The sequence below is a fragment of the Macaca thibetana genome, chromosome 16, assembly GCF_024542745.1.
Source record: "Macaca thibetana thibetana isolate TM-01 chromosome 16, ASM2454274v1, whole genome shotgun sequence".
Lineage (NCBI taxonomy): Eukaryota > Metazoa > Chordata > Mammalia > Primates > Cercopithecidae > Macaca > Macaca thibetana.
This window is the reverse complement of record NC_065593.1, coordinates 22,043,773-22,052,919: the sequence shown is the minus strand read 5'-3', so window position 1 is coordinate 22,052,919 and position 9,147 is coordinate 22,043,773.

Here is a 9,147-nt window from a genome sequence, read left to right as displayed (position 1 = left end):
CCAGTTTGTGAGGACAGCCTCCACCGTCTCATTATTTAAAACAAAGGCTTCTGCCAGGCACTGTGGCTCATGCTTATAACCCCAGCGCTTTGGAAGGCTGAGGCATATGGATTACTTGAAGCCAGGAGTTTGAGACCAGCCTGGCCAACATGGGGAAACCCCGTCTCTACTAAAAATACAAAAATTAGCCAGGCATGGTGGTGGGCACCTGAAATCTCAGCTACTGGGGAGGCTGAGGCAGGAAAATCACTTGAACCTGGGAGGCAGAGGTTGCAGTAAGTCGAGATTGTACCACTGCACTCCAGCCTGGGTGACAGAGAGAGACTCTGTCTCAACAGAAAAATAAATAAATAAAATTTAAAAATAACAAATAAAAGGAAGGCCTCTGAGTAGGCACTCCAGGGTCCTTCCTGTGTCTGAGACCTCTCCCTGGGCAGAGCAGCTGTGTGGAAAGCGCTACTTGGAGTCAGCAGAGCGGGGTTCGAGTCTTAGCTCTGCTGCGCACCAGCAGTTTGGCTTGAGGTTGTCACTCTCCCTCTCTCTGTGCCTCATGTCCCTGCCTCTAAAGAAGGGAGAGTGGTCAACATTTGTCCTCTGCCTCCCTGGTCTCCACTCACCCCTCTTACAGCAATGCCCATAGGTTTTCACTTTGGGCTGCGCCCCTCCCCAGCTCTCAGGCAGGGCCCATACCACATTCAGGACATAAAGCCTTTGGTGTGTTCCTCAAACCACTGGGAACATTGCTTTCTTCTGGCTACAGTAATTGACTCAGGGACAAACCAGGGACCTGACCTGGTCATCAGGCTGGATGGCTGGGGTCCTGCAGAAGCTGCTGGAAAAGAGATTTTCACTTTCCCACTGGCCTTGGGGCTCTGGGGATATAAACCTACAGCTACCTGGCCACCATGAGAAGAGAACCCAGGGCTGTTGGGGTGACAACATGGTGCCAGCTCAAGGAGGAAAGAACCAAGAGACAGTGCGGCATGGTCCGGGAGACACTATCAAATCCAGAAACCCGCCATGCCTGAAACCAGACCTAGCCCCTCGATGTTTCAGTCACATAAACCAATCTGTTCCCTTTTTTGTTAAAGCCTGTTTGAGGAGTCCTGTGTTACTTGAAACAAAAATGTCCTAATCAGTACAAATCAATAATACTTCAGTGGGTCACTGTATGATTCAACAGAATGAGATCATCAGACTATGACCTTTTTGAGGACAGGCGCAGTCTTATTCACATGGGTGTTCCTAGTCACTGACCCACAGTAGATGCTCAAATGTTTGTAGAATAAATGAATATCATGTTTAAATGCTCCTAAAGCTTTTAAGTTTCTTAATAAATGTAGTTAATAGTATATTCCAGCAAAATTAATCGTGTCATCTGTTCTTGTGGCATATTACCCTTCTCCTAAAATTTGGACAGTGAGTCAATAATCTCACTATGGCTTCCCTCATTAATTAAATAATGGAGCCAGAAGTGGTGGCTCACACCTGTAATCCCAACACTTTGGGAGGCAGAAGATCTGAGGCAGGGAGATCACTTGAGCTCAGGAGTTCGAGACCAGCCTGGGCGACATGGCAAAACTCCATCTCTACAAAAAATACAAAAATTAGCGCTGGGCATGGTGGCCCGAGCCTGTGGTCCCAGCTACTTGGTAGGCTGAAGGGGGAGGATCAATTGAGCCCAGGAGATCAAGGCGGTAGTGAGCCATGTTCTCGCCACTGCACTCCAGCCTGGGCAACAAAGTGAGACTCTGTCTAAAAAATAAATAAATAAAAATAAAATTAAATAATGGGGGCAGAGCAGGATCAGCTAACCCTGACTTAGAGGGTCACACGGGGCTTCCCTGAGGAAGCGTCTGCTGGGGACTGAGGGCCAAGGAAGAGTTCACTGGGTGATGGGGATGGGTGGGAAAGTGTTGGAGGAAGAGAAAACAGCCTGTGCAAAGGCAAGAAGTTTGAGGAACGGAGGTCACTGTGGTTTGAGAGGAGAGACCCAGACGGTGTGCACTGAAGAGGCTGGCAGAACGCAGGGGGGACCCCTATTGGGAGCTGGGACTTCAGCCTTAGAGTGAAGGGGAGGTGCTGAAGGGGCATGGCAGGGGTGCATGCTCAGACTCACACTGCTGGAGAGTTCCTGGGTTGAAGAGTGAAGGAACATTGGGCAGCACACCAGGGGTGTGGCCAGAGCCCAAGGAAAGGCAGCAGGATGGAGGGAAATGGGTTGATTCCAGGGTTGTCTGGAAGGCAGAACAGTAATGGCATGGATGTTGGGAAAGAGGGAGGGGGAAGAGTCAAGGGCAGTTGGGAGGACGGTGCAGCCATGCCCTGAGAAAGATTTCCACAGGGAAGAGCGAGATGGGCATTCCCATTCTCCTCTTTCCATAGCTAAGGAACGTTGTGTAGGCCCACCCAACCCTTGGACTTTATAGTGGGCGGTGGGCGGGAGAACTACTGGAGTGCTGGCTGGGTTTCTTTTTCTTTTTCTTCTTTTCAGAGATGGGGGTCTTGCTCTGTCACCCAGGCTGGAGTGCAGTGGCACGATCACAGCTCACTGCAGCCTCCAACTCCTGGGCCCAAGTGATCCCCCTGCCAAGTAGCTGGGACTACAGGCATGCACCACCAGGCCCAGCTACTTTTCAAATATTTTGTAGAGACAGCCTCACTATGATGCCCAGGCTGGTCTCAAACTCCTGGACTCAAACGATCCTCCTGCCTTGGCCTCCCAAAGTGCTGGGATTACAGGTGTGAGCCACCATGCCTGGCAGGCTGGGTTTCTATGGAAAGTGCTGAAAGGTAGATGAGGTTATTCGAATGGTGGAAGTTGGGAGTGAGGGGGAGGCGGCAGCCACCACACATGCAAGGACAGGGACACACACAGGTACTTAGGGAAACAGGCTTTCAAACGTTTTGCTACATCAGTGTAATTTCCTGCATTCATTTCCTAGGGCTGCCATTGCTACAAACTTCGTGGCTTGAAACAAAAGACATTTATTCTCCCACAGGTCTGGAGGCTACAAACCTGAAACCCAAGTGTCAGCAGGGCCATAGTCCTCTTCCAGCTTCTGGTGGCTTTGATCACATTATTAGATTAGTGCAAAAGTAATTGCGGTTTTGCTGTTAAAGGTAATGGCAAACTTTTAATGGCAAAACCGCAGTTACTTTCACACTAACACGTAAGTTCCAAGTGTTCTTTCTGTATTCTAAATACAAGTCCCTTATCAGATTTATGATGCGCAAATATTTTCTCCCATTCTGTGGGTTGCCTTTTAACTCTTTTCACAGTGTCCTTTGAAGCATGAAAGTTTTAAATTTTGATGAAGTCCAATTTATCAAATGTTTCTTTGGTTGCTTATGCTTTGGATGTCATAGCTAAGAAATGACTTCCAAACCTAAGCTACTGAAGATTTTCTCCTCTCTTTTCTTCTAAGAGTTTAATAGTTTTAGCACATATATTTAGTTATTCTTTATGCCTACCCAATGTTTTGATTATAATAAGATGAGGGCCCACAAAGTGGCTAAATGAGTAAGAAGAGATTGTGGGAAGGGCCTGCGCAGGCTTTGGAGACAGCTCCTGACGCCCTCCTCCTCTTCCCTATCCTTATCCCCAGGGGTCCATATCCTGTAGGAGCTGCCACCTGAGGCCGGAATGCCCCTCATGGAAGGGAGTTCTTGAGCGCAGCTGAGAGGGCGGTCTCAGGTCTGCAGGGGTGGAGACAAACCCTAGAGCAAGACTGCAAGGCACTGGGCATGGTGGTTCATGCCTGTAAGCCCAGCTACTCAGGAGGCTGAGGCTGGAGGATCGGTTGAGCCAGGGAGTTCGAGACTAGCCTGGGCAACATAGCAAGACCTCATCTCTAAAAAAATAAAAATAAAAATAAATTTGCCAGAAGTGGTGGTGCTTGCCTGTGGTCCCAGCTGCTCAGACGGCTGAGGCAAGAGGATCACTTGAGCCTAGGAGGTCAGGGCTGAAGGGAACTATGATCATGCCACTGCACCAACCTGGGCAACAGAGTGAGGCCCCACCTCGAAAAGCAAAAACAAAAAGAGCTATAGGACAAGAGTCAAGAACCAGAGAAGCTGGTTTTCCAGAATGTACCAGAAACAGAGCTGGAGCAGACTGCCAGGGGGAAGAAGCATGTGGTCAAAAATGGAACAATCCACCCACCAGAATAGCCGGCCAAAAAACAAAACACAAAAAATAAAGCAAACAAAGGAAAAACAGGTATGGCCAAGTATTGATGAGTACGACAAGCAACTGTAACTCTCATACGCAGCCAGTGGAAGCGACAATTGTTCCAGTCACTTTGGAAAATGGCAACTTTCTGCTAAGTTGAGCAGAAACTTGCCTCTGACCCAGCAGTCCACATCTAGGTACATACCCAGCATGAATACACACATATGTTCCCCAAGACAGGTACGAGAATGGTCACAGAAGCAATATGCTTAATAGCCAACAACTAGAAATGACTTAAACGTCCATCAGCAGCAGAATGAATAAAGAAATTGTGGCTTACTTATACCGTGGAATACAGTATACAGCAATGAGAATGAATAAACCACAGTGAGAATAAATCTCACATACACAGCATTAACCAGAAGAAGTTAGACTCAAAAGAATATATATTGCAATGTTACAATTATATAAAATACAGCCAGGCACCGTGGCTCACACCTGTAATCCCAGCATTTTGGGAGGCCAAGTCGTGTGGATTGCTTGAGCCCAAGAGTTCAAGATCAGCCTAGGAAACAATTAGACTCCGTCTCTGCAAAAAGACAAAAAAATCAACCAGGACTGGTGGCACATGCCTGTAGTCTGAACTGGGAGGATCGCTTGAGCCCAGGAGGTTGAGGCTGCAGTGAACTGTGCACTCCAGCTTGGCAGTCTGCTCCAGCTCTGTTTCTCGTACATTCCGGAAAACCAGCTTCTCTGGTTCTTGACTTTTGTCCTATAGCTCTTATTGTTTTTGTTTTTAGAGCTGTGCACTCCAGCCTGGGTGATGGAGCAAGACGTTATCTCACAAAATAAAATAAAGTAGGCCGGGCACAGTGGCTCACGCCTGTAATCTCAGCACTTTGGGAAGCCAAGGCAGGTGGATCACTTGAGGCCAGGAGTTCGAGACCAGACTGGCCACCATGGTGAAACTCCATCCCTACTAAAAATACAAAAATTAGCCAGGCACGGTGGTGTGTGCCTGTTAGTCCTAGCCACTCTGGAGGACGAGGCAGAAGAATCGCTTAGACCTGGGAGGCAGAGGTTGCAGTGAGCCAAGATAGCACCACTACATTCCAGCCTGGGCAATGGAGCAAGACTCTGTCCCAAAATAAAATAAAATAATAAAATAAAATGTAATATAAAATAAAATAAAATAAAATAAAATTAATACAATAAAATAAAATACAAAGCATGAAAATTAATGCTGCTAGGGTTAGAAGAAGGGTCAGCCTTGGGAAGCGTAGTGGCTGAAGGCAGCACAGGGCAGGAGCTGTTTGCATTCTCTTTCTTAATTTGGGTGCTGCTTACGTGGATCTGCTCACAGTGAAAATTCATTAAACTGTCAACTTCTGATTTTGATTATTTGGGGCATGTATATTGAATCATAAAATTTACAACAACAAAAAACAGAACAAGCAGAAACTGGGTGTGACGCTATGGTCAGGGGTGGAATGGAGATGAGTCTCTGTAGGGCTGGCCCCAGCCCAGGGTTCCTCTTCTGTGGGGGTTGACACACTCCCAGCCTTGGGGGTGGCATTTAAAGCAACAGGACTCTTCCCAGGCAAATGTGTGGAAGGTAAGGAGCACATTAATTAACAAGTCCCTTCCTTCTTTCTCTCTCTCCATCCTTCCTCCTTTTATTCATTTATTCTTTTTGTTTTTGTTTTTTGAGATTGGGTCTCACTGTCTTGCCCAGACTGGAGTACAATGGTGTTATGTCTGCTCACTGAAGCCTCAGCCTCCCGGGCTCAATTGATCCTGTCACCTCAGCCTCCCGAGTAGCTAGGATTACAGGCACATACCACTATTCCCTGCTAATCTATGTATTTTTTGTAGAGTTGGGGTTTCACCACGTCATCCAGGCTCGTCTTGAACTCTTGGGCTCAAGTGATCCTCCAGCCTCAGCCTCCCTAAGTGCTGGGATTACAGGCGTGAGGCACCATGCCCAGCCAATTCATTCATTCTTTTATTTACACTTTCAGAACTCGTTTATTGAGCACCACATCAGCCAAGCCCTAGGCACTCAAAGAGAAGTAACTCACAGCCCCTGCCCTCACGAAGCCCACGGTCTGGCGGGGGAAGCCGACCCAGATCAAATCAGTCCAACCTAGAGGGAAGGGGGTCCTGACAGGCATCCATCCTGGGAGCAACATGGTCAGATCAGGCTGGCTGGTGGACAGGGCAGGGCAGGGAAGTAGTCAGGGAAGGTTTCTCAGAAAAGGTGATGCAGGATCAGGGGCCTTAAGCAGGTGCTGAGCAGGCAGGTTAAGGAGGTAACACCCAGCTGGCTCCCTCCCTTCATCTTATAACTATGTGGACATTATTCAGGAGGTGAGTATGAAGAATAGGGGGCAAATCAAGAACCAAAGAGAAGGCACCTGAGGATGACCTCATGATTTTAGATGACATGGGCTACTATGTTCCAACTGCTAGCTGGAGAGGAATCCAAAACCATCCTGGTAGAGGAGGCTAAGGGGATTTCTCCAGGAGTCACCTTCTCTGAGTCTCGCTTATGAAATGCAAAGGTGGGCTGTACGTGGTGGTTCAAGCCTGTAATCCTAGCACTTTGGGAGGCCAAGGTGGGCGGACATGAGGTCAGGAGTTGGAGACCAGCCTGACCAATGTGGCGAAACCCCATCTCTACTAAAAATACAAAAATTAGCCAGGGGTAGTGGCAGGTGCCTGTAATCCCAGCAACTCAGGAGGCTGAGGCAGGAGAATTGCTTGAACCCGGGAGGCGGAGGTTGCAGTGAGCCGAGATTGTACCACTGCACACTAGCCTGTGAGACAGAGCAAGACGCCATCTCGAAAAAAAAAAAAGAAGGAAAGAAAGAAAAAAGAAAAGAAAAGAAATGCAAATGCGGCCTGCTCAGGGGTCCAGCAAACAAAGCAAATATATGAATCTGACTGGTTGTGAGGCAGTAGGGAGTGGTGGGGTCTGCGGACCATGTGCTGTGGAAGGAAACAAGAGAAGGCAGACAGGCTGTCAGGAGGTATGAGGGTTTGAGTTCAATGGGGTGGGGTGGGGAGGGCCCTACTGAGTAGGTGACATTTGAGATAAAACCTAAAAAAATGAGGAAGTGAGTCTTAGCGACTTCTGAGAGATTCCAGATGGAGGGAACAGCAAAGGTCCTAAGGTGGAGTGAGCAGGGCATGGTTAGGAATGACAAGGAGGCCATCCCAGCACTGTGGGAGGCAGAGGCGGGAGGATTGCTTGAGGCCCGGAGTTCAAGACCAGCCTGGGCAACATAGCAAGACCCTCACCTCACAGTAACTGGCTTCTTTGGCTCTGTGCCAGCAGTTCCTGCAGCTCTTCCTGGGAATGCCCAGTAGGTGTCTCACGGCCTTCTGAGGGATGCTCCCCAGGACTCAACCACTCACAGCTAATGCTGATTTAAAAACAAAACCAAAATCCAGCTGGGCGTGGTGGCAGGCGCCTATGAGTCTAGTTATTCAGGAGCCTGAGGCAGGAGAATCACTTGAACCCAGGAGGTGGAGGTTGCAGTGAGCCAAGATCACACCACTGCACTCCAGCCTGGGCGACAGAGCGAGACTCCATCTCAAAAAACTAAATAAGTAAATAAAAAATTAAAAAATAAAAGCAAAACCAATAACCAAAGCAACCAAATTAGCAGTGTCCAAAGCAGGTGTGAGGCCACCAGATTGTCCTGAAGCTACCACTGATCGACTGTGATGATGTTCCTGAAATCGTCCACTGCTTTCCACAGTGCTCCTGTGAACACTGAGGAGGCTCTACCCCAAATCCCTCTTTTCTCCTTGCCCTGTCCTTGAAATGCTCTTATGCTCTTCAACTCTCTTTCCTCAGGATGACTGCTTCCCAGGAAGCCCTGTAGCCCTCAAGCAAACAGACCCTCAGGAATCTTCCCCTACCGTCCGCCAGTGCTGCTCTGACAGGCCTAAGTACTAGAGGAAAATCAGCTGAGGCAGTAATAAGAGGTTTCCTTCCTTCCTTTCCCTTCCTCCCTCCCTCCCTCCCTCCCTTCCTTCCCCTCCCTTCTGTCCTCCCTCCCTCCCTCCCTCCCTCCCTTCCTTCCTTCTTCCTTCCCCTCCCTTTTGTCCTCCCTCCCTCCCTCCCTCCCTTCCTTTCTTCCTTCTTTCCACTCACTGGGTTCTTACTTGGTGCTAGACACTGTTTTAGGTGCTAAAGACATCGTAGTACACAAAGACAACCGCACACACACACACACACGTATGCAGAGTAATGCATATGTTAATTAATTTGACTTAGCCATTCCAGTGACACACATAGTGTATACATATATCAAAGCATCATGTTGTATATTATAAATATATAAAATTTTATTTGTCAATTAAAGAAGAAAAGACAACAACAGAGACTAGGTGCGGTGGCTTACACCTGTAATCCCAACACTTTGGGAGGCTGAGGTGGGTGGATGCCTTGAGACCAAGAGTTTGAGACCAGCCTGACATAGTCTGGTCAGGTTTCAACATGGTGAAACCCCGTCTCTACAAAAAATATAAAAATTAGCCAGCACTTGCCTGTAGTACCAGCTACTTAGGAGGCTGAGATGGGAGGATCTCTTGAGCCTGGGGAGGTCAAGGCTGCAGTGAGCCATGATCGCACCACTGCACTCCAGCCTGGGTGACAGAGTAAGACCCTGTCTAAACAAAACAAGACAAAAACCAGACAACAACAGAACTCCCCTTTCATGGAGCCCAAGTGCTGGTGGGCTGTTGCATGCTTACCGGACACCACTGCTGTAACTAACTTCCATGCATGAGCTCATTTAATCCTCACTATAAGGTATTGTACTACTGCGTCCATTTTACAGATGAGGAAGCCTGAGGCCCTGAGAATTTAGGCAACTAGCTTCCTAATGACAAGGACTACCATTCATTGAGTGCTTACACTACTGTCAGACACTGGGTGGAGCATTTTGCATTCATTATGT